This window comes from Phyllobates terribilis, unplaced genomic scaffold, assembly GCF_046119375.1.
Source record: "Phyllobates terribilis strain yellow unplaced genomic scaffold, ASM4611937v1 Scaffold_4__5_contigs__length_816908805, whole genome shotgun sequence".
Classification (NCBI taxonomy): domain Eukaryota; kingdom Metazoa; phylum Chordata; class Amphibia; order Anura; family Dendrobatidae; genus Phyllobates; species Phyllobates terribilis.
In genome coordinates this window covers 55,875,917-55,898,930 of record NW_027362764.1, presented here as the reverse complement: position 1 = coordinate 55,898,930, position 23,014 = coordinate 55,875,917, and the positions used below count along the sequence as shown (strand labels likewise).

The window sequence follows — 23,014 nt, the reverse complement described above, 5'->3', positions numbered from 1 at the left end:
CTTTTCATACGCTCGGATGACAGAAGGAGTGCGGACCGGGTACTCTCCCATATGGAGGAAAATTTGCTAACGAGAGATTCCGCAGCCGGGTTGTCCACAGAGGTGGAGACAGGAAAAGGAATCCGAGGATGCTGACCAAAGACTACAAAAAACGGGGATTTGGAGGAGGATTCGCTCTCGTGATTATTATAAGAGAACTCGGCCCATGGTAGGAGATCCACCCAGTCAGAATGGTGGGCATTAACGAAGTGCCGGAGGTAACTGGTCAGGTTCTGATTGATCCGCTCCACTTGACCATTGGACTGTGGGTGGTAAGCAGAAGAGAAGTCCAGGGTGACGTCTAGTAGTTTACAAGTGGCTCTCCAGAAACGTGAGGTGAACTGTACCCCACGATCCGACACGATGTGGAGGGGCAGGCCATGAAGACGGAAGATGTGGCGGATAAAGTCTTTAGCCAGCTCGGGTGCAGACGGAAGGCCTGGCAGGGGAATAAAGTGAGCCATCTTGGAAAAGCGGTCAGCGACCACCCAAATGACCGTACAACCGGCAGAGACGGGGAGATCAGTTATAAAGTCCATTGCTATATGCTGCCAGGGGGCAGCAGGTACAGGAAGCGGAAGGAGGCGTCCGGCTGGCAGATGTCTCGGGACTTTGTTGCGGGCGCAGGACACACAGGCAGAAACAAAGTCTATTATGTCCTTGTGCAGGGTAGGCCACCAATAGTGCCGGGCAATAAGCTGGAGGGTCTTTTTCTGACCGGCGTGGCCAGCTAGTTTAGACGAATGGCCCCAGTGTAGGATCTTCTCCCGATCAGGTACTGAAACAAACGTCTTACCGGGAGGGAGACGATTTAGACTCACGGGAGCCACCTGCATTACTCTGGCGGGATCGATGATATGTTTAGGTTCTTCCTCGAGATCGGACACCAGAAAGGATCGGGACAAGGCGTCTGCTTTGATGTTTTTGTCAGCCGGGAGAAAATGAAGAACAAAATCAAAGCGAGCAAAAAACAAGGACCACCGGGCTTGGCGCGGGTTAAGTCTCTGGGCATGCTGGAGGTAAGCCAAGTTCTTGTGGTTAGTGTAAATTATTACCGGATGAAGAGCCCCCTCGAGTAGGTAACGTCACTCCTCCAACGCCAGCTTGATGGCCAATAACTCTCGGTCTCCTATGGAATAGTTGCGCTCAGAAGAGGAGAAGAGTTTGGAGAAGAAGCCACAAGTTACCATTCTCCCGGAAGATGATTTTTGAGTAAGTACCGCTCCGGCTCCAGAGGAGGAGGCGTCAACTTCCAGGAAGAACTGCTTGTTGCCGTCCGGGCGATGCAGCACCGGGGCGGAAGAGAAGGCCTGTTTTAGGGAAAGAAAGGCCTCCTCTGCTTCGGGCGGCCACTCTTTGGGATTAGTACCCTTACGGGTGAGCGCGGAAATTGGGGCAGTCCGGGAAGAGAAGTGCGGGATGAAGAGGCGGTAATAGTTGGCGAAGCCCAGGAACCGTTGAATAGCCTTCAACCCCTCTGGTCGGGGCCATTTCTCGATGGCAGACAGTTTCTCAGGATCCATTTGTAGGCCGGTCTGAGAGATAATGTAGCCCAGAAACGGAAGCGAGGTCTGCTCAAAGAGGCACTTCTCATATTTAGCGTAGAGATGGTTCTGCCTGAGCCTGAGCAGGACCTGACGAACATCCCTCCGGTGAGTCTGGAGATCCGGAGAGAAGACCAAGATGTCGTCCAGGTACACCACTACGCAGGAGTAGAGAAGGTCCCGGAAGAGGTCATTGACCAACTCTTGAAAGACGGCAGGAGCGTTACAGAGGCCAAAGGGCATTACCAGATATTCATAGTGGCCGTCCCGGGTGTTGAATGCCGTCTTCCATTCATCCCCCTGACGGATACGAACCAGGTTGTACGCCCCACGGAGGTCCAGTTTGGTGAAGATTCTAGCCCCCCTCAGACGATCAAATAACTCCGGAATGAGCGGAAGGGGGTACTTATTCTTCACCGTGATCTGGTTAAGGCCTCTATAGTCTATACAGGGACGGAGAGAGCCGTCCTTCTTTTTGACGAAAAAGAAGCCTGCTCCCGCCGGGGAGGTAGATTTCCGGATGAATCCCCTGGCCAGATTCTCCTCAATATATTCGGACATCGACCGGGTCTCAGCAGCGGATAATGGATAAATACGCCCACGGGGAGGAGAAGTACCAGGTAACAGGTCGATAGGGCAGTCGTATGGTCTATGAGGGGGTAGTGTCTCTGCCTCCTTTTTATTAAAGACATCAGCATAAGACCAATAAGGAATCGGAAGTCCAGGTAGATTAGCTGGGGTAGGAGAAGGACGGACGGGATGAACGGGGACCAGACAGGTCTTATGGCAGCCCTGTCCCCAGCGAAGGACTTCTCCGGTCTGCCAGTCAAGAACGGGTGCATGTTTCTGGAGCCAAGGTAGGCCTAGCAAGAGGGCGTGAGAAAGTCCAGGCAGAACATGGAAGGAGATACTTTCAGAATGCAGCATTCCCACCTGCAGAGTAATGGATTCGGTGATGAGTTGGATGGGGCGTGGTAAGAGCCCCCCATCCACGGCAGCAACAGACAAGGGTACAGCCAGAGGTTTGGTGGGGATGCGGTATTTCTCTACCAGGGACTGTGAAATAAGATTCCCGGCTGCTCCAGAGTCCAGTTGGGCTAGTTCGAAATAACGGTTCTCCCCGTAGACGATTGAAACTGACAACAGCAGGGATGGAGAGGATTTATTCTTGTCTAGGTGGACCTCTCTGAGCGAACCTAGACACAGGCGTTTCCCGACCTCTCCGGGCAGGCACGGATCCGGTGCTCCTTACTGCCACAGTAGAAGCAGGTCCCCTCGGCACGGTGTAAGTCCTGACGGATCTTGACCATCTTGGTCTGGTCGACCTGCATAGGCTCAGGAGGGTGTACCTGGTTAGAGACAGAAGGAGTGACGGGTTTCTGAAAAGTAGGAGCTAGACGTGGTAACCTCCTCTCACGGGTGACCTCTCTGGCACGCTCCTGGAACCGTAGGTCAATCCGGGTGGCAAGAGTTATTAAGTCATCGAGAGTGGTAGGAATGTCCCGACCGGCAAGTTCATCTTTAATACGGCCGGACAGACCCTCCCAGAAGACGGAAACCAGAGCGTCGTTATCCCAGGCCAGCTCCGAGGCAAGGGTACGGAACCGTATGGCATATTGGCCCACGGTGAGACTTTCCTGACGGAGGCGTAGCAACGATGATGCGGATGAGGTCTTCCGTCCGGGTTCGTCGAAGACTTTCCGGAAAGCCGTGAGAAAAGCAGGCAAGTTGGACACCAGGGGGTCTCCTCTCTCCCATAGAGGATTTAGCCAGGCCAGGGCCTCCCCGGTGAGATGGGACATGATGAATGCAATTTTGGCTCGGTCGGAGTTAAACTGGTGGGACAATAGTTCAAAGTGCAGGGTGCACTGATTTATGAAGCCCCGAGCCTGGGCTGAGTCGCCTCCGAAGCGAGGAGGTGCAGAAAGCCGAGGTCCGGGGTAGGATATCATGGTGTTAGTGGACAGCGGAGCTGCCGGTTTGCGAGACATGGCACTGGCGGAGGTTGCTGGTGGAGCAGTCAGAGTGTCCAGGCGAGTATTGACATTCCGCAGGTGACCCAGGATGGACTCCTGTTGGGACCTTTGACGGGACAGTTCATGACACAGGTCCGAGAGCGAGGGAGCTTGGGTGCCACCGGGTTCCATGGCCCGAGCAAACTGTAACGGGTCTGGGAGGCGGAACCTCTGGGCTACTATACAAGGGAGCGGTCCTTGTAAGGGAGCGGGTGGCGACCAGGCAGGCAGTCACAGCAGGTGACCGGGACAGTCTCTGGGTGTACGGGCAGGAGGTCACGGCAAGTGATCAGGGCAGTCTCTGGAAGAACGGGCTGGAGGTCACGGCAAGTGACCGGGGCAGTCTCTGGAAGAACGGGCTGGAGGTCACGGCAAGTGACCGGGGCAGTCTCTAGGTAAAGGGTAGGTACGACCTGTCATGGCTGAACCTCCAGGTAGGCTAGCAAGGCAGATGGAGGATGTGTGCTCCCAGGTGAGCAAGCGAGAATCTCTGGAATAGCAGGTGGTCACAGCACGTGACGGCGGAGCCTCCAGGTAGGCAAGCAGGCAGGTAGCGGAGAAGCGCTCCCAGGTGAGCGGGCAAGAGTCTGGAATAGCTGGTGGTCACAGCACGTGACAGCGGAGCCTCCGGGCAGGCAAGCAGGCAGGTAGCGGAGAAGCGCTCCCAGGTGAGCGGGCAAGAGTCTGGAATAGCTGGTGGTCACAGCACGTGACAGCGGAGCCTCCAGGCAGGCAAGCAGGCAGGTAGCGGAGAAGCGCTCCCAGGTGAGCGGGCAAGCTGGTCCATAGACAGACTGACCGGAGTTGTAAGACAGACCGTCGGACCTCAGGCAGGCAGGCAGGTAGCTGATGTGCGCTCCCAGGTGAGCGGGCAAGTTGGTCCTTAGACAGACTGACCAGAGTTGTAAGGCAGACCGTCGGACCTCAGGCAGGCAGGCAGGTAACAGGAAATCAGGCAGGATTAGGACAGCAAGCTGGCAGGAATCTGGCAGGTAACTGGCAGGTAACTGGCAACGGGACCTGAGGGCTGAAGCAGAGTAGAACGGTGCAACAACATTGCTCGGGCACCTCCATTTTGGAGGAGGTGCCTTATATATGGTAAAGTCCTCCGGCCATTGGCCGGGGACTCCTTAGGACGGCGCGCGCGGCCCCTTTAAGAGGGAGGGAGGGCGCGCGCGCGCGCCCTAAGCACAGTGGCCGGGAAGGAGCGCGCGCTGCCAGCAGAGCGGGAGAGGGACGCCGGGCACGTCGCAGAGCGGTGAGGGGAACAGCGTCCCTGCCTAGCAGAGGGCAGGGATGCCGGCACTACACCTCACATGCGTAGCAACACATTGGTGGGATTCATGTTTGAGGATCACTTTGGTGGAGGCATCATACTGTGTGGGGTTCACTGTGAGGGCATCTTACTATGTGGTATGGACTGTGGGGGTCAAGATACTATGTGGTAGGGGTCACTGTGGGGGGCATTATACTGTATAGGGGTCACTGGGGGCATTATACTGTGTGGGAGTCACTATGGGTGCATCATACTATATGGGATGATTGTGAGGGCACCATACTGTGTCGTACGGGGTCACTGGGGGCATAATAATATATGGGGGTCACTGTGGGGTTATCATACTGTATAGTGGGGGGGTCACTGTAGGCGCATAATACTGTGTGGGCATCATACTGTGTGGGGGTCATTGTGGAGGCATCATATTGTGTGGGGGTCACTGTTGGGGCATCATACTACTTTGGGGTCACTGTGGGGGTCATCATACTATGTGGTGGGGATCACTCTGGGCACATCATATTGTGTGGGAGTCACTGTGGGGGCATCATACTGTATGGGGGTCACATCATACTGTGTGAAGGTCACAGGCGGGCATCATACTGTGTGATGGTCACTGTGGGGTATCATACTGTGCAGGGGTCACAGTCAGAGCATCATACAGTGCGTGATTCTCTTACCTACTGTATCTTACGAAGTTGGAAATAACAGCAATGCATACATAGAATGGGATGGGTCCTGCAATGCAGATGTGTTTAACCCCTTAACGACTGCTGATACACACTAAAACAGCGGCCGCTAAGGGACCTGATTACCTCATTACTGTTTTGAAACGGCGATCGGGAATAAGTGCATAGCGCCCTCCCAGAGTCGGAAAATCTCCAGGATTTATGCTAACGAGGGAAGCTGAGACCCCGGGGAACACTATCAGTGCCGCTTTTTCCGGTCCCCGATCACGCAAAAAAAAAAGTTTAATCTGGTTTAAAAATCATTTCGCTCTCCTCTGACATGTTATATTGTGTCAGAGGAGAGAGAAATGATTTTTAAACCGGATTACACATTTTTTTTACGTGATCGCCGTTATTCGTTGAATAACAGAGAAATTATGTCCGCAGGCCCCATGGTACCTTAGTACCAGATCCGCGATCCCCCGGCCCTTCTTCTCCTGAAGCAAAATGACAGGCAATGCTGACTTTTGGTCATTGTGATAGACCCTATCACAGTGATTAAAAGTCCAATAATTAGCAATTAGAACTTGGGCTGTGCCTCGCTGTGCCCCCCTTGATCATACCCCTGTGTCATCCTCATTTTTTTTAGAATTTTTATTTCTTTCATTCTTTGCTGTTAGGGTTGGGCTTCGGGTTAGGGTCGCAGATGGGCTTTGGGTTTTTTCAAAAGTTACAAAAAAAATATTGACGACGATATGACGACATATTCAATATGACGACCTAATGTTATCAGATTCTGTGTCGTACCTGTGGGTTCAAAATGCTCACTATAACCCTGGATAAAATCTTTAGGGGTGTAGTTTCCAAAATGGGGTCATTTGAGGGGGATTTCTGCTGTTTAGGCACCTCAGAGACCCTGCAAATGCGACATGGTGCCCGCCTTCCCTTTCAGACAAATTTGTGTTCCAAAATTCAAATATTCTTCCTTCCACTCTGAGCCCTGCCGTTTGTCCAAACAGAACTTTTTGACTACATGTGGGGTATCTCTGTGCTCATAAGAAACCTGGGTAACAAACTGCGGGGTCCACTTTTTGGTGTTACCTTTTGCAAAAGTGAAAAAATTGGGGCTAAAGCAACATTTTAGAGGAAAAATTAAATAAAAAAATTTCATTCCACTTTGCATTGATTCCTGTGGAGCACCCAAACGGTTAAAAAAAATTTCCGACAGCAGTTTTAAAGTATTTCGGTTTGAAGTATAAGCGGTTTTTAAAATGATATCACTTTTGAGTCGTTTCCAATACCTAGGCCCCTTAAAGTCCATTGAAATCTGAATAGGTCCCGAAAGAACTAGATTTTGTCAATTTGTTGAAAAAATGAGAAATTGTTGCTAAACTTTTAACCCCTCTAACAAAATGACGTTTGAAAAAATGAGGCAGATGTGAAGTAGACAAATGGGATATGTTATTTATTAATTATTTTGGACGGCATGGCTAACTGGTTTTAAAAATATAAAGATTGAAATTTTGAAAATTGCGATTTTTTTTTTTTCAAAATTTTTTACAAAATTGTGATGTTTTCACAAATAAATGCAAGTCATATCGAACATATTTGACCACTATCATGAAGTACAATATGTAATGAAAAAACAATCTCAGAATCACTGGGATCCTTTGAAGCGTTCCAGAGTTATTATCACGTAAAGAGACACTCGTCAGAATTGTAAAGTTTCGACTGGTCATTAAGGTCAAAATTAGCTCAGTCACTAAGGGGTTAATGGGACTGCTATCGATGCAATTCCTCAGAATACGGATGTAAACAATCCCATAATATCTATATAAGGAATTGACATTAAGCAATAGGAAACATTCCGCCATTGTGTATATTACCGGACAGTCCGCTGTGTGCGTTACATGCCAGGGAACATCACGGGCGACGTCATCTTCTGTAATGACGCTAGGTCCATACGACAGTCACAGAGTAACAACTAAAGGACCTCCGGGGGCTGGAGGACCTGTGGTGGCTTCACGAGCATGTGACCAATCACATGTAGCAGAGATGACGTGACGATCATGTGATCAGTCACTCTGCAGTGGAGGGAGAGAGGCTGGTGCCTGGAGAGTGGCACCTAGTGGAGGATTTAAAAAATGTTTGTAGAGATTAGATAGAGGGAAAAGATATCTCTTTGTAACGTGTTGGCCAGTAGATAGAACAATATTTAGATGTGAGAGTCCGCAGCGGTTGATACCTTTCAATGTCTAACTGAAAAGATGATAACAAATTGCAATCATGAAGTCACTGGTATTAAAAGGTAACTTCAAATCTCAGAGAGACAGAAACATTTGGGAATACAAACTCATTATTATTATTATTATTTATTTACATAGCGCCATTGATTCCATGGTCCTGTACATGAGAAGGGGTTACATACAAAATACAGATATCACTTACAGTAAACAAAATTAACAATGAGAGTGGTACGGAGGGAAGAGGACCCTGCCCTTGTGGGCTTACATTCTACAGGAAGGGGGAAGGAGACAGTAGGTTGGGGGGTTGCAGCAGCTCCGGTGTTGTTGAGGTGGCAGCAAGCAAGGTCATGGCAGGCTATAAGCTTGTTTGAAGAGATGGGTTTTCAGGTTCTATCTCAAGGAACCAAATGTGGCGGATAATCGGACGTGTTGAGGCACATAATTCCATAGGATGGGGGATATTTGGAAGAAATCTGGGTGAGGAATGAATAAGGGTGGAAGGAGAGAAGGTGTTGGGAGGACCGGAGATTACATAAGGGAATATATCGGGAGATTAGTTCAGAGATGTACGGAGGAGAGAGGTTATGGATGGCTTTGTAGGTCAGTGTTAGTAGTTTGAACTGTATACGCTGAGGAATTGGGAGCCAGTGAAGGGATTTGCAAAAGGGGGGTAGCAGAGGAGTAGCGAGGCGAGAGATGAACTAGTCGCGCAGTAGAGTTAAGGATGGACTGGAGGGGTGCGAGAGTGTTAGCAGGGAGGCCACAGAGGAGGGTGTTGCAGTAGTCGAGGCGGGAGATGTTGAAGGCATGCACAAGCAGTTTTGTAGATTGAGGGTTGAGGAAAGGACGGATTCTGGAAATATTTTTGAGCTGGAGGCAACAGGAGGTGGTGAGAGCTTGGGTGTGGGGTTTGAAGGACAGGGCAGAGTCAAGGGTTACTTCGAGACAGCAGATTGCCGATACAGGGGAAAGCGTGATGTCATTTATTGTGATAGAAAGATCAGGTGGGGAAGATATGCGAAATGGGGGAAAGATGTTTTGTCCACATTGAGTTTGTCCACATTGAGTTTGAGGAAGCGAGAAAAGAAGATGGAGGATATGGCCGATAGACATGCTGGGATTCTGGACAGCAGAGAGGTGACATCTGGGTGTCATCAGCGTACAGATGGTACTGGAAGCCATGGGATTTTATGAGCTGTCCCAGGCCAAGGGCGTAGATTGTGAAGAGTAGGGGTTCTAGGACAGAGCATTTAGGGGCTCTAACAGAAAGGGGGCAGGATGAGGAGGTAGTGTGGGAGTGGGAGACGCTAAATGTGTGGTTAGAAAGGTATGATGAGATCCAAGATAGGGCAAGGTCTTTGATACCAAAGGAAGAGAGGATTCGTAGTAGGAGGCAGTGGTCAACTGTGTCGAAGGCAGAGGACAAGTCAAGAAGGAGTACAGAGAATTGGCTCTTAGCTTTGTCTCTAAGCCATCAGTAATTTTGGTAAGGGCAGATTCGGTGGAATGGTGGGGGCAGAAGCCAGACTGCTGGTTTTCGAAGAGATAGATGAGAAGTGAGAGGAAAGTTCAGCGTGAACGTGTTGCTCATGGAGTTTGGAGGCAAATGGGAGCAGCGGTAGCTGGACAAGGCGATTGGGTCGAGGGATGGCTTTTTGAGGATGGGCGTGATTGTGGCATGTTTGAAAGCAGCGGGGAAGATACAATAAATTAACCCCCACGTCACACCCAGCATCCACCGCGCGCTTTCCCAATGAATGGGGAGAGGGAGAGCGAGCGGTGGATGCTGTGTGTGACGTAGGGGGTGTCCCCGCCCACAACCCAGCAACCACCTGTGGAATGCAAAAGAGGGACCCCCGGCTGCATCCGGAACCATGACATGACATCAGCGGATGTCAGAGCCGGCTGCAGCCGGGAGTTACGTGATAGCGCCACTCAAAGGCAGTAACTGCAACAGAAGGTATTTGCAAAAACCCTTAGTGGCCCCGGGGGAATACATTGGGGGGGGGGGGGGGTAATAATAAGTACTGGACAACCCCTTTAAGTGTGAGAAAGAGAAACCAAGAACAATTATAATAGTTACTTGTACCTTCTGGTCATTTCTGGCCCATGACAAACTTTGACACTCTCAGTGCAGGAATGAATGCATGGATTTATGTCATTCTACATAAACTAAGGAATGTGCTCCTCAGACCTGTGCGGTCATCACAACCATGGACCAGATTTCAATCATAGGACAATAAAACTTTCACACTCCTTATCTATGAACTGCTCCAGTATTTACGACCACAACTCTTTCTCCCCCCTCCCATACTCATAGTTCTGCTTCACGTCACTTGTCTCATCTATTACATTATTCTTGTGCCCTGTTGTGTATAAATATGTGATTCTTCAGATTTTGTGTTATACTAGCCTGATGAAGAGGCCGGAGTAGTCTCGAAAGCTTGCAATTTGTTACCATCTTTTCAGTTAGGTCACGACCCTGCCATCAATATTTGGTCAGTATTTTTTCTCAGGAGTGGGAAACAAAACCAGGAGTGGATGATAAATGCAGAATTGGTGACTTGTTTCTATTATACCTTTTCTCTGATTGTTCCTCATCTGGTTTTGGCTCCCACTCCTGAGAAAAAATACTGACCGAATACTGACCAAATACTGATAGTGGGGCTGTGGCCTTAGTGAAATCTTTCATCCTGCTTGCTCTTGTGCTTAAAGGGAGTCTGTCAGTAGGATCAACCCTCCTAAGCCGTCTATATGGGCATGTAGGTCATAGGAAGCTGAATAAAACGATATCTTAATGTCAGCGATCCAATGTTTTGTTCCACATTTTTCTTAATATGTAAATTAACTGTTCGGGAGATCTATGTCCGGCCCATAGATCTTAACAGCTAATTTACATATTAAGAAAAATGCAGATTACTCTGGGACAAAACATTGGATCGTAGATATTAAGGTATTGTTTTATTCAGCTTCCTATGATTTATAAGCCCATATAGATGACTTTGAAGGGTTGACTGGACGCTACAGAAAGATTCTCTTTAAGTCACCAAGGTTTTCTTGAAAACGATCGAAGTGACTGTGTATATAATGGACGTTAACACTCATGTTGCAGGCAAGTCTGGTAAAATGAAAGAGCATATCCGCTACTGATTGTGTGGAGTTGTCTGCACAACAAGAACAAATGAAGAGCAGGCCCTTAATTCGATTTCATTCATTGATGCTATGAAATGTGGGTCATTTATAGGTTGTCTGATTTTTTTCAGCAAAACAAGATATGTTGAACCTGTATCAGGCTCTGTGCACACAGCACATAGTAAGCCACAAAGTATGAATATAACGCACAGCAATGTAAAAACAACATTGCTGTGTACATGTACCATTTTATGTCACTTCTTGTAACCGCTTCGAGGTTCGGAAACCTTGAAATGGTTCAAAGAAGTAACGTTCATTCTTTGGGTGGCTTGGTTTGGAAACTGCAGGTTCTATATATTTGACAGTATAGAGCAGGGGTCCCCAACCTGTAGCTCGAGAGCCACATGTGACTCGCGGGCCCGTGAGGTGTGGCGGCTGTCTGCCAGCTTGGTGCATTAGCACCAGGTGTAGCAAACAGCCATTAAGAGTAGATCTCTAGATGGTGACTTTTGTGCATAGCCCTGCACAGAACAGCAGATCTGAATGGTGCTAACATAGGAAACCCCAGAGCATTACATATGGACTTGGTGTGGTTTCAGTGGAAAAGCTTTGGCTGTCATTATACCAGTAATGGGGGCTCTGGTTGTCACTACTGTGACTGGGGCAGCAGCTGGATGTGGCACGCGAACCTCTCTCAGAGCTCTCCCACTAGTTTTTTCCGGAAGCGTTTTTGCCTTGAAAAACTGCATGGGTCTGTCAATGTCTTAAAGACTTCATGTGGACATACCCTAAGTAAGAGGTTTTATTAGCTGGTCTGGTTAAAAAAAAAAAAAAGCCTGAAAAATCTCTTCAAAAATCACTTGCAATACTCTTGCTAATCATTATTGTAAAGTCTTTTGAGCAGTTCAGACCACCACCTACTCACATTCTCATCCATGTTCTCTTCAACTGCACCCCGAGTCCAACAATTTACACCCTTCCACAGAAACCTGGCTTTTGTCCTCACCATTCAACTGATGCAACCTGCTGACTGCACACAATTCTTAGTACTTCTCTTCCTAGACCTGTCCTCAACATTTGACTCACTTCCTAGACTACTCCCTTCTTCTACATATCTTCTCATCCCTTGGCATCACAGACCTGACCCTTTCCTGGATATCCTCATACTTTTCTAACAGCACATTTAGCATCTCCCATTCCCACACTCTCTCTGTTGGTGTCCCTCAAGACTTTGTAATGGGACCCCCATTCTGCTTTATCTATACCTTTGACCTTGGGCATCTCATAAAGTTCTGTGGCTTCTATTACCACCTATATGTTGATGACTCTCAAATCTACGTGTCTGGCCCAGATGTGACCTCTCGGCTATTCAGGATCGCAGAGTGTCTTTTTCTCGTCTGGTCTTTCCTGACTTCTCTTTGGAAGTTGATATTGAGTCGCATTGCCTAATTCAACTTGCCCTCAGCTTTGGCCTCGGTTACTAGCGATCTGGAGCGTGGTCGCAGCTAACAATTCCCACCATGTATTGACTTGAATGGCACATACTCTTCAGTAATTTCAGTGATGGTTCCTTTGATCTCTGGGACCCTTCTTCCTGAGCAGGTTCAACCTGTCACTCACTTCAATTGCATACTGCACAGGGATCTTACTGACATCAAACTTCTTCGGCTTCATTGATGTTGCATAGTCTGACCCTGACTTTGACTAAAAGGAGTTGGTGATCAGACCCTCAGTTTGCGCCTGGTAGTTTTTTTGCAGAGAAAATTGATCCTTTCCATTTTTGCTGGCAGAGGATATAGTTGATCTGTTTGTGATGCCGTCCATTTGGGGAAAGAGGTGGTTGGATGAAGAACGTGTTAGTGATTCTAAGCTTGTTCTCATGATACAACTCTTCTAGGCTATGTCTGCCGATCACTCCTACATCCTATCCTTCTCCAACTTTGGTGTGGAGTTGCCAATAATGTCCTTTTCTGAGTCTCTGTTGAATGCACTTTGGACCTGGACATAGAAGTCTTCAATGACCAGTTCTGACTCATCTACTGTTGATGCAGCTCTACCCTACTGTATCCTCACCCATCCCTTGTAGATTGTGAGCCCTCGCAGGCAGGGTCCTCGCTCCTCCTGTACCAGTCGCTGACTCGTTTTGCTCAAGATTATTGTAATTGTTTCCGCTATGTATACCCCCTTTCTCACATGTAAAGCACCATGGAATAAATGGCGCTATAATAATAATAAATAATAATGCATAGACATGGAAGATGGACATGACCCCATCATTGATACTACACACTTTGCAATTTTTTGTTATTGGCCACAATGGCAACTCCCTTTCGTTGCCTGAGTAATAAATGGTGTAGTCGTCTGAGCTGAAGAAATAACGAAAACATTTTGGCCCAAAATTCATTTTTTACACTGTTAAAAAAAAATAACCAAGCTGACCAGAGTGAGTTTTCATTTTACCTTCATTTGATTAGCTGCCCATGAAAGTGGATGCATTTCTGTAATTAATTTTTATTTTTAAAATGCTTAAATGCAAATTGTCTGGAATTTTTGGGCAAAACTCTTTTGCCAGCAGGAACATGAAAATGATCTGTCACCATTATGGATTTTTCTGATGTTCACTGAGATTCATTCTGTGTGAAATTTAAGCTGCGTTTATTACCTGAAAATAGCTCAAATCCAGCGTGAGTCCGTATATGACGATCAAGACTGATTTTCTGAGCAAAGCGTTTTCCACACTCTAAGCAACCATACAGCTTCTCCCCCGTGTGAGTTCTCTTATGTCTTAGAAGACCGACTTTATGTCTGAAACATTTTCCACACTCGGAACAAGAAAACGGCTTCTCTCCGGTGTGAATTCGTTGGTGATCGACCATACTGCGGTAATGTCTGAAACATTTTCCGCACTCGGAACAAGAAAAGGGCTTCTCTCCGGTGTGAATTAGTTGGTGATCAAGAAGGCTGCGGTAATGTCTGAAACATGTTCCACACTCGGAACAAGAAAACGGCCTTTCGCCGGTGTGAATTCTTCGGTGATCAAAAAGACTGCGGTAATGGATGAAGTGTTTCCCACATTCGAAGCATGTTAGCGGTTTCTCCCCTGTGTGGGTTTTCATATGCGTAGCAAGGCTTTTCTTACATGTAAAGCTTCTTTCACATTCAGGACATGGGCAGGTTTTCTTAGAAGTATAAATTGTGTTTTTGGATATAAAATTTGGATTCTGGATGACTAATTCATTGGATTTAGGATGCACAGTAGGAATATTGTCTGCAATATCTGGTGAAGCTCTCTGGTCTGGAAGACAATCTAAAGGCAAATCTGTTAAGTTCAGGATGACACAATTATTAGGTTCAGGATGAGTAAATATTCCATCACTTATAGGAATACTGTCCAAGGCATCAAGTGAAGGACCCATGCATTCAGAAGAATCCAAGGAAAAATCTGTGGAAAAAAATGTTGTGGTGGGAAAAGGAATGTTAAAGTCTTCTCCCTGGAATTCTTGGAGCATTTCTTCATGTTCCCAAGCATGATCAGCCTTCACAATCTCATTATCTTCCTTGGTTTTCATGCTGTAATGTTTTCCTGAAAAAATAAAAAATAGACTGTGTACAAAAAAAGTGCAAATCATGGGACACCTTTATATAACACCAACCTAAGAACTGTAGGTTTCACATCAGTAGATTGTGAACGAACCATTTTAATGCATCTCTAAGCATGGGAACAACTTATGGCAAACTTCAGAAAAAAATACGGATAACAGGTTTAAAAATTCACATGTGTAGGAAGTTTGGAGAGTAATTGGCACACAACATTACCCAAAGTGGAGAGTTGGTCATTGTCCATCACTATGTCCTTGTACAGATTCTTGTGTCCTTCTACATAGTCCCACTCCTCCATGGAGAAATAAACTGTTATATCGTCACATCGTAGAGGAACCTGCAAAAACAGAACGCTAAAATATTAAATCAGGGACGTAAAGGATATGTGGAAATCACTTAGGTATTTTAAGTTACTTTTCTATTTTTGTCTTGTGGTATTCATTGCCTTTTTTTGCGGCAAATCCTTCAAAATGACGCACGCAGTTCGTGAATATTGCGCAAAATAAAAATGCTCCTTATTTCTGTCTTCCGTTGTTTTTTTTGCCACTCTTTAGTGCAAAAAGTTACACGTTCTTCTAAAATGTTGCACAACTTACAGCAAAAATTTCAAATGTATGTAATATCGCTCCAGGAAGGTGTGGGAGGGGGAAAAAGTCGCAATTGATGAATTGGACGAAAACATCTGGAAATCCCAATGACGACCAAAAAAAAACCCCTAACGAACTTATAAAATAGAAAAAGAAGAATAAGGAGAAAATGAAAAAAAGGTGAAAAACAGCAAAAAAAACTAAATAAAAAAGAGAAAATAATTATTTGGGCCCTTAGTTTATTTTTGACACAATATTATTTCCAAGGTGGTCAAGTCTCGGAAATTCGATAGAAAAAATTATTCTTGACTTTAGAAAAGTTTTTCTTTTTATACCTCTCCAGAAATGAGCTGACTGATCCGGTTGGTGACTTGTAGAATCTTTTTATCGTAATTTTCCCTTTGTATCACGGAGGCCGGCTGAGGAGTCGTGATGGGTTCTTCTGGTGTTTTCTTTACTACGATACAGTCCTGTATATCAAGTATTAAAAAATATACAAGTTATAAAATACTGATGTAGGAGACAGTAGTGGCTTCATTGTCACATTCTCCGAATCCCTCACCTCTCCAGTCAACAGGTAGATGATCTCCAGGGTTAGTTTTAGGATCTCCTGAGACAGGTGACCACTGTCATCGTTCATCCTGAATGCTGGGACTCTATGTTCGTGAAGATAAAGTTTGTGAATAAAAATTGTTTCTTTGTTGTAATGTGATGATAACGTTATCCCTTTAACGGGGTAGTCCACCTTGGAAAAGGCTCTACAAGAGAAGCTACCTCCCCTCACTGTAAACTTTATTATTATTATTATTATTATTTATTTATATAGCGCCATTGATTCCATGGTCCTGTACATGAGAAGGGGTTACATACAAAATACAGATATCACTTACAGTAAACAAACTAACAATGATAGACTGGTACAGAGGGAAGAGGACCCTGCCCTTGTGGGCTTACATTCTACAGGAGTGGGGAAGGAGACAGTAGGTTGGGGGTTGCAGCAGCTCCGGTGTTGAGGTGGCAGCAAGCAAGGTCATGGCAGGCTGTAAGCTTGTTTGAAGAGATGGGTTTTCAGGTTCCGTCTGAAGGATCCGGATGTGGTGGATAATCGGACGTGTTGATGCACAGAATTCCAGAGGATGGGGGATATTCGGGAGAAATCTTGGAGACGATTGGGTGAGGAACAAATAAGTGTGGAGGAGAGAAGGAGGTCTTGGGAGGATCAGAGATTATGTAAGGGAATATATTGGGAGATTAGTTCCGAGATGTACGGAGGAGAAAGGTGATGGATGGCTTTGTAGGTCAGTGTTAGTAGTTTGAACTGGATACGCTGGGCAATTGGGAGCCAGTGAAGGGATATGCAAAGGGGGGTAGCAGAGGAGTAGCGAGGAGAGAGATGAACGAGTCGTGCAGCAGAGTTGAAGACGGACTGGAGGGGTGTGAGAGTGTTAGCAGGTAGGCCGCAGAGGAAGATGTTGCAGTAGTCGAGGCGGGAGATGATGAGGGCATGCACAAGCAGTTTAGTAGATTGAGGGTTGAGGAAAGGATGCATTCTGGAAATATTTTTGACCTGGAGGCAACAGGAGGTGGCGAGAGCTTGGATGTGGGATTTGAAGGACAGAGCAGAGTCAAGGGTTACTCCGAGGCAGCGGATTGCCGGTACAGGGGGAAGTGTGATGTAATTTATTGTGATAGAAAGGTCAGGTGGGGAAGATATGCGAGATAGGGGACAGATGAGGAGTTCAGTTTTGTCCACATTGAGCTTGAGGAAGCGAGAGGAGAAGAAGGAAGATATGGCTGATAGACATGCTGGGATTCTGGACAGCAGAGAGGTGACATCTGGTCCAGAGATGTAGATCTGGGTGTCATCAGTTTACAGATGGTACTGGAAGCCATTGGATTTTATGAGCTGTCCCAGGCCAAGGGCGTAGATTGAGAAGAGTAGGGGTCATACAACAGAGCCTTGAGGGACTCCAAAAGAGAGAGGGCGGGAAGAGGAGGTAGTGTGGGAGTGGGAGACTCTAAATGTGCGGTTAGAAAGGTATGAGGAGATCCAAGATAGGGCAAGGTCTTTGATGCCAAAGGAAGAGAGGATTCGTAGTAGGAGGCAGTGGTCAACTGTGTCGAAGGCAGAGGACAGGTCTAGAAGAAGCAGTACAAAGAATTGTCTGTTAGCTTTGGCTGTAAGCAGGGCCGGCTCCAGGTTTTTCTGGGCCCCGGGCGAAAGAGTCTCAGTGGGCCCCTTTGACACATACCACGATTCATGATGCACAGATACCGCAGAGAAATATAGGTATAGTACAATGCAAAGATTTCACTTCTTACATTACATGACCGATATCTATTGTAAATTCCACAATAGCTCAGAAACCGGTGAATCGCTCCACACAGTAAACTGGCCCCCATAAACTGTTCCATACAGAATACTGGCCCCCATATAACGCTCCATACAGAATACTGGCCCCCATATAATGCTCCGTACAGGATACTGGTAACCTTATAATGCTCCATGCAGGCTGTTCCCCCCTTATAATGCCCCATGCAGGCTGTTCCCCCCCTTATAATGCCCCATGCAGGATGTCACCCCCCATATAATGCCCTATTCAGGATGTCACTCCCCCCCCCCCATATAATGCCCCATGAAGGATATCACTTCTCCCCCTCATATAATGCGCTATGCAGGATGTCCCTTCCCCCCCCATATAATGCCCCATGCAGGATGTCCCTTCCCCCCCCAATATAATGCCCCATGCAGGATGTCACCCCTCATATAATGCCCCATGCTGGATGTCCCTCCCCCCCCCCCATATAATGCCCCATGCAGGATGTCCCTTCCCCCCCCCCCCATATAACGCCCCATGCAGGATGTCAATTCTCCCCCCCATATAATGCCCTATGCAGGATGTCCCTTTCCCCCCATATAATGCCCCATGCAGGATATCACTTCTGCCCCCCATATAATGCCCCATGCAGGATATCACTTCTGCCCCCCATATAATGCCCCATGCAGGATGTCACTTCTGCCCCCCCCATATAATGCCCCATGCAGGATGTCACCCCCCATATAATGCCCCATGCAGGATGTTACCCCCATATAATGCCCCATGCAGGATGTCACTTCTCCCCCCCCCATATAACGCCCCATGCAGGATGTCAATTCTCCCCCCCATATAATGCCCTATGCAGGATGTCCCTTTCCCCCCATATAATGCCCCATGCAGGATATCACTTCTGCCCCCCATATAATGCCCCATGCAGGATGTCACTTCTGCCCCCCATATAATGCCCCATGCAGGATGTCACTTCTGCCCCCCCATATAATGCCCCATGCAGGATGTCACCCCCCATATAATGCCCCATGCAGGATGTTACCCCCATATAATGCCCCATGCAGGATGTCACTTCCCCCCCCCCCATATAATGCCCCATGCAGGATGTCACCCCCCTTATAATGCCCCATGCCTCCATACATAAAAAAAAAAAAAAAAAAAAATCAAACACTCACCTCACTCCTCCTCACCTGCTGCCGCTGCTCAGGTCCGGACTCCAGCGTCGCCGGCGTCGTCCTGCTCTGCGCTGCCTGTGACTGCTTAGGGGAGGTTGCGGTGGAAAGACATCACCGCACCCTCTGGCCTGAGACGTCACAGGGAACGCACAGCAGGAAGACAGCGGATCTGCGGAGGCATGGGGAGAAGTAAGTATCCGGCTGCCAGGGCCCTGAGCAAGCGGGGGAGAAGGGCGGGCGCTGGCACCGCTTTTCTCCACCCATAGCCCGGCGAGGTGCCCGACCGTGAGTGGGCCCCTCCGCCTGCTCAGGGTCCCGGCACTTGCCCGGGTGCACCGGGTGCTGACGCCGGCCCTGGCTGTCAGTAAGTGTCACGGGTGTATCAGAGGTGACAGACAGTTGCCCTACAGTTGGTTGCAGGAGATCTCTACGTTTGGCATTACAGACATCTTCTTAGAGGCTGGCTGTCTCTAGGACCCAGCAGCTACCTCCCTCTGGCTAATTAGCTCCCTGGCCTTGGTGTATAAATACCTGGTGTGTCTGAGAGGGAGGTGCCTCACTACTTGTGAGGCTTTAGCAAGAGCAGTACTTCGTCCTCTCTGGAGCTTGAGGCCATGTGCGCATTTGTCTGGAGTTGTCTAAAGCTAAGCAACCCCGTTTGTCTGCCCTTGTTGTCTATAGAATTTAGTGGAGATTGACTAGTGCTCATCTCCTCCCATCCCTAGCCTTAGCTATACGCCAGGGAAACTCAGGGCGAGGCACGCGTGCAGCGATTGGTGAAGAGCCAATATAGGGATGGTAGTTGAAACAGAGTGACACTAGACCAGACTAGGAGGTCTCCACTCCCCCCTTTCCCTAGTGTCTGGGCTCCCTTTCCCTCTTCCCTCTGTGTTGCACTAAGTCTTTCCCACACCCTGCGTGACAGTAAGTCATTAGTAATTTTGGTAAGGGCAGTTTCGGTGGAATGGTGGGGGCGGAAGCCAGATTGTCGGTTGTCGAAGAGAGAGTTAGATGACAAGTGAGAGAAAAGTTCAGCGTGAACTCAAGGAGTTTGGAGGCAAATGGAAGCAGCGATATGGGGCAGTAGCTAGACAAGGCGGTTGGGTCGAGGGATGTTTTTTTGAGGATGGGCGTGATTGTGGCATGTTTGAATGCAGCAGGGAAGGTACCAGAATTTAGTGAGAGTGAAGAGATGTGATGAGTGTGGGTGTGAGGTTGAGGAGGAGGTGGGATGGGGTCGAGTACACTAGTGGTGAGGTGTGATTTGGAGAGAAGACGAGTAAGGTTATGGGGGGAAGGACAATGGTCTGGGAAACAAAGGGGTTGTAGTGGTCGGACAGTAAAGTGCCGTGTTTGGTCAATCTTGTTTTTGAAGTGTGTGGCAAACTCCTCAGCAGAGATGACAGAGGTCAGAGGGGGCAGTGGAGGACGGAGGAGAGAGTTAAAAGTGTTGAATAACTGTTTGGGTTTGTAGGATAAGGAAGATATGAGGGTTGTGAAGTAGGCCTGTTCAACAGAGGTGAGAGCTGATTTGAATGCGAGTGTTGTTTGTTTGAATGCAGTTGAGTCATCTTGCAAATGTGTTTTCTTCCAAAGTCGCTCCGCAACCCTGGATGCTTGCCGAAGCGGTTTAGTGAGGTTGTTGTGCCAGGGTTGCCTATTGACTAGTCGTACTCTGCCATCCACAAGAGGGGCGACCGAGTCAATAGCTGATGCGAAAGTGGCATTGTAGAAAGCAGTGGCGCTGTCTGTGTCATGGAGTGAGGATATGGATGTCAGTGGTAGAACAGTGTCAGAGAGTGTGTGAGTATCTAGATGTGCAGGGTTTCTGCGGGGGTGTGCTAGTTGTGGGTGAAGCTTGCAGCAATTACTATTACACAGTTCCAAGAAGTACAAGTGTTCTTGCAATTACTTAATACTGTAAATCTGATAAACGGATATATTAATTTGTGTAATGGCATAGATGTTATTGTAAGCTGGTCCCCGGCGGTAGTTGTGTGAGTGGGCTGCCTCATTCACGCCAGGGCCACTAACAGGAAATTGAGTGTTGTGGATGTGCATGCGCGACATTATTCCTGAATCTGAACCAACTGAGCAATTTTTTTTTTCATCTATATTTTTATTTTTTCAGTGCTAAACCAGCAAGTTTCCTTTTTTGTTTATTTTTTTTTACTCTATATTAATTGTGGGTACATATGTACTTTTTGGATTTTTTTTTTTGTGGGGGCGTGAGAAGAGGAAGGAAAAATGTAAAAAGTAATTCTGCCATTGTTTTATGCTGTTTACTGTGCAGTACATATAGCATATTAGTCCATATGAGGACTTATTTGTAGGTGGTCGTATTTTTACTTTTAGTATCGTTTTGGGTTACATAGAATATATTAACTAATTCAAATTTTAACATTTTTTCTTATTTTATATGGATTATTTCTCTTTATAAGAGAGGGATTTGGGATTTTTTTTATGCAGTGACACCATGCAGCATATTCTCTCAATCGTTACGTATAAGGCAGCATCCTTTTTTTCCAGGGGATGGGGGAAGCTTAAATATTTTATAAGGTTTTTATTTTTTTTATTTTGAGGCTTTCCTAAATACTGCTTTGTTGACATAGATATTCTCCTAACAAACAGGAAATCCCTGCATGTGTCACAGCTGTCTAACAGCCATGACACATGCAGCTGCGGCGACACTAACATCAATGCCGAGCACGCTGCAAATACTCGGCGATCACCAGAGCGTGCTCGCCAAAAGGGTTAACAATACAAGCTCGCTCATCACTACTGCCAATCACTGATGGCAGCAATTAAATAGTGTGATCGCCAGCATCCATTGGCCCCTGAGATGCAATCATGAGGCACCTATTGATTAACATGGCTGAATGCCCCAGTCACCGCCCTCTTAGTACTGGTGTGTGTATGTGTATATATATATATATATATATATATATATATATATATATATATATATATATATATATATATATATACACACACACACACACACACACACACACACACACACACACACACACACACACACACACACACACACACACACACACAAGGTTTGCAATTTTTCAATCACCATAGTTTTCCCCAAAAATACAATAAAAAAAATTATTAAAATGCCCAAAGTGGTATCAAGCAAATGTTAGCTCAGCATGCAAAAAACAAGCCCTCGCTCAATTAATAAAAATATTCAAAAATTTCCTAAAAAAATGGAGACAAAAAAATATAAAAAAAAACAACTATATAAGTATGATAGTGCTATAATGGTAATGAACTGAATAATCATGTCCCCGGGTCATTTTAGCCGCATAATGAATATTTAAAAAAAAAAAAAACAATGGCGGAATTGATGTTTTTTTTCAATATTTCACAACGCTTGGAATATTTAAAAAAAAATAATTAAGTTCATTATATGATAAAATGAATGATCTTATTCAAAACTACAACTCATCCTGTAAAACACAAAAGCCCTCGAACGCCGATGTGGATGAAAAAATAAAAGGAGGTATTGGAATAAGGGGAGAAAAAATAAATAAAAGCGCAAAAATGGGAAAAAAAAAAATTGCCAGGAAAGGGTTAATTGTGTTATATAACAAAAATGACTAGTCTCATAAATCGCTAACTTCTTTATTTGCATCACAATTTTATATATATATTTGAATTCCCCCAAAAAGTGCTGAAAAAAAAATAAAATAATAATAAAAAAAAACCTTCTGGCTGCTAAAAGTCGGAGAGTCATGGTTATTAAGGGGTTAAAGCAATGGTACAGATACCGTCACGATGTAACACGGGCGACGTCACCTTCTCTCATGTCGCTGGGTCCATACAGCAGTGGGTAAATGCTGAAGGACCACCGTGGGCTCAAGGACCTGTGGTGACAATATGAGCACGTAACCAATCACATGAGCAGAGGGACAGGAAACCCACAGCAGCAGAGGTGACGTGACGATCATGTGATCAGTCGCTCTGCAGTGGAGGGAGGCTGGTGCCTGGAGAGTGGCCCCTAGTGGAGGATTTATGAAAGTTCAAGTAAGAATCTCTCAGTAAAAGGTAAATTATTATTTTATTTATCATTTCCTTATATTTTAATTATAAAATCGAGAGAATTCCTCGAAATAAAATGACCTCGAACCAGATTTTTTTTAAAAAGGTGAATAATTAAAATATAGAAGTGATGAAATAAGTAATACCAATGGTATATTCTCCACAGCCGTAGAATCTGGTTTTCTCTGCACCGTCCGTCTGTACTCGCACGTGCGTGGATGAAGCATATGCTACTGGCAGGACCAAAAAGGTAGCCCCCAACATGACGGGGTGTAGCACGTGGCACTCTTTAGTGTGGCGGATAGGGATCTGGAATAGAGGATCTAAGGAGAAGAGGTAGGCAGAGCACCTGGAG

The 23,014-nt window shown here is 46.5% G+C and overlaps 1 pseudogene; it reads right to left on the bottom strand.

Annotated features, from left to right (window-relative positions):
* LOC141264613 (uncharacterized) overlaps window positions 1-22,561 on the bottom strand; it is a 31,944-nt pseudogene extending 9,383 nt beyond the window's left edge.
* Between the last annotated feature and the right edge of the window lie 453 nt (window positions 22,562-23,014).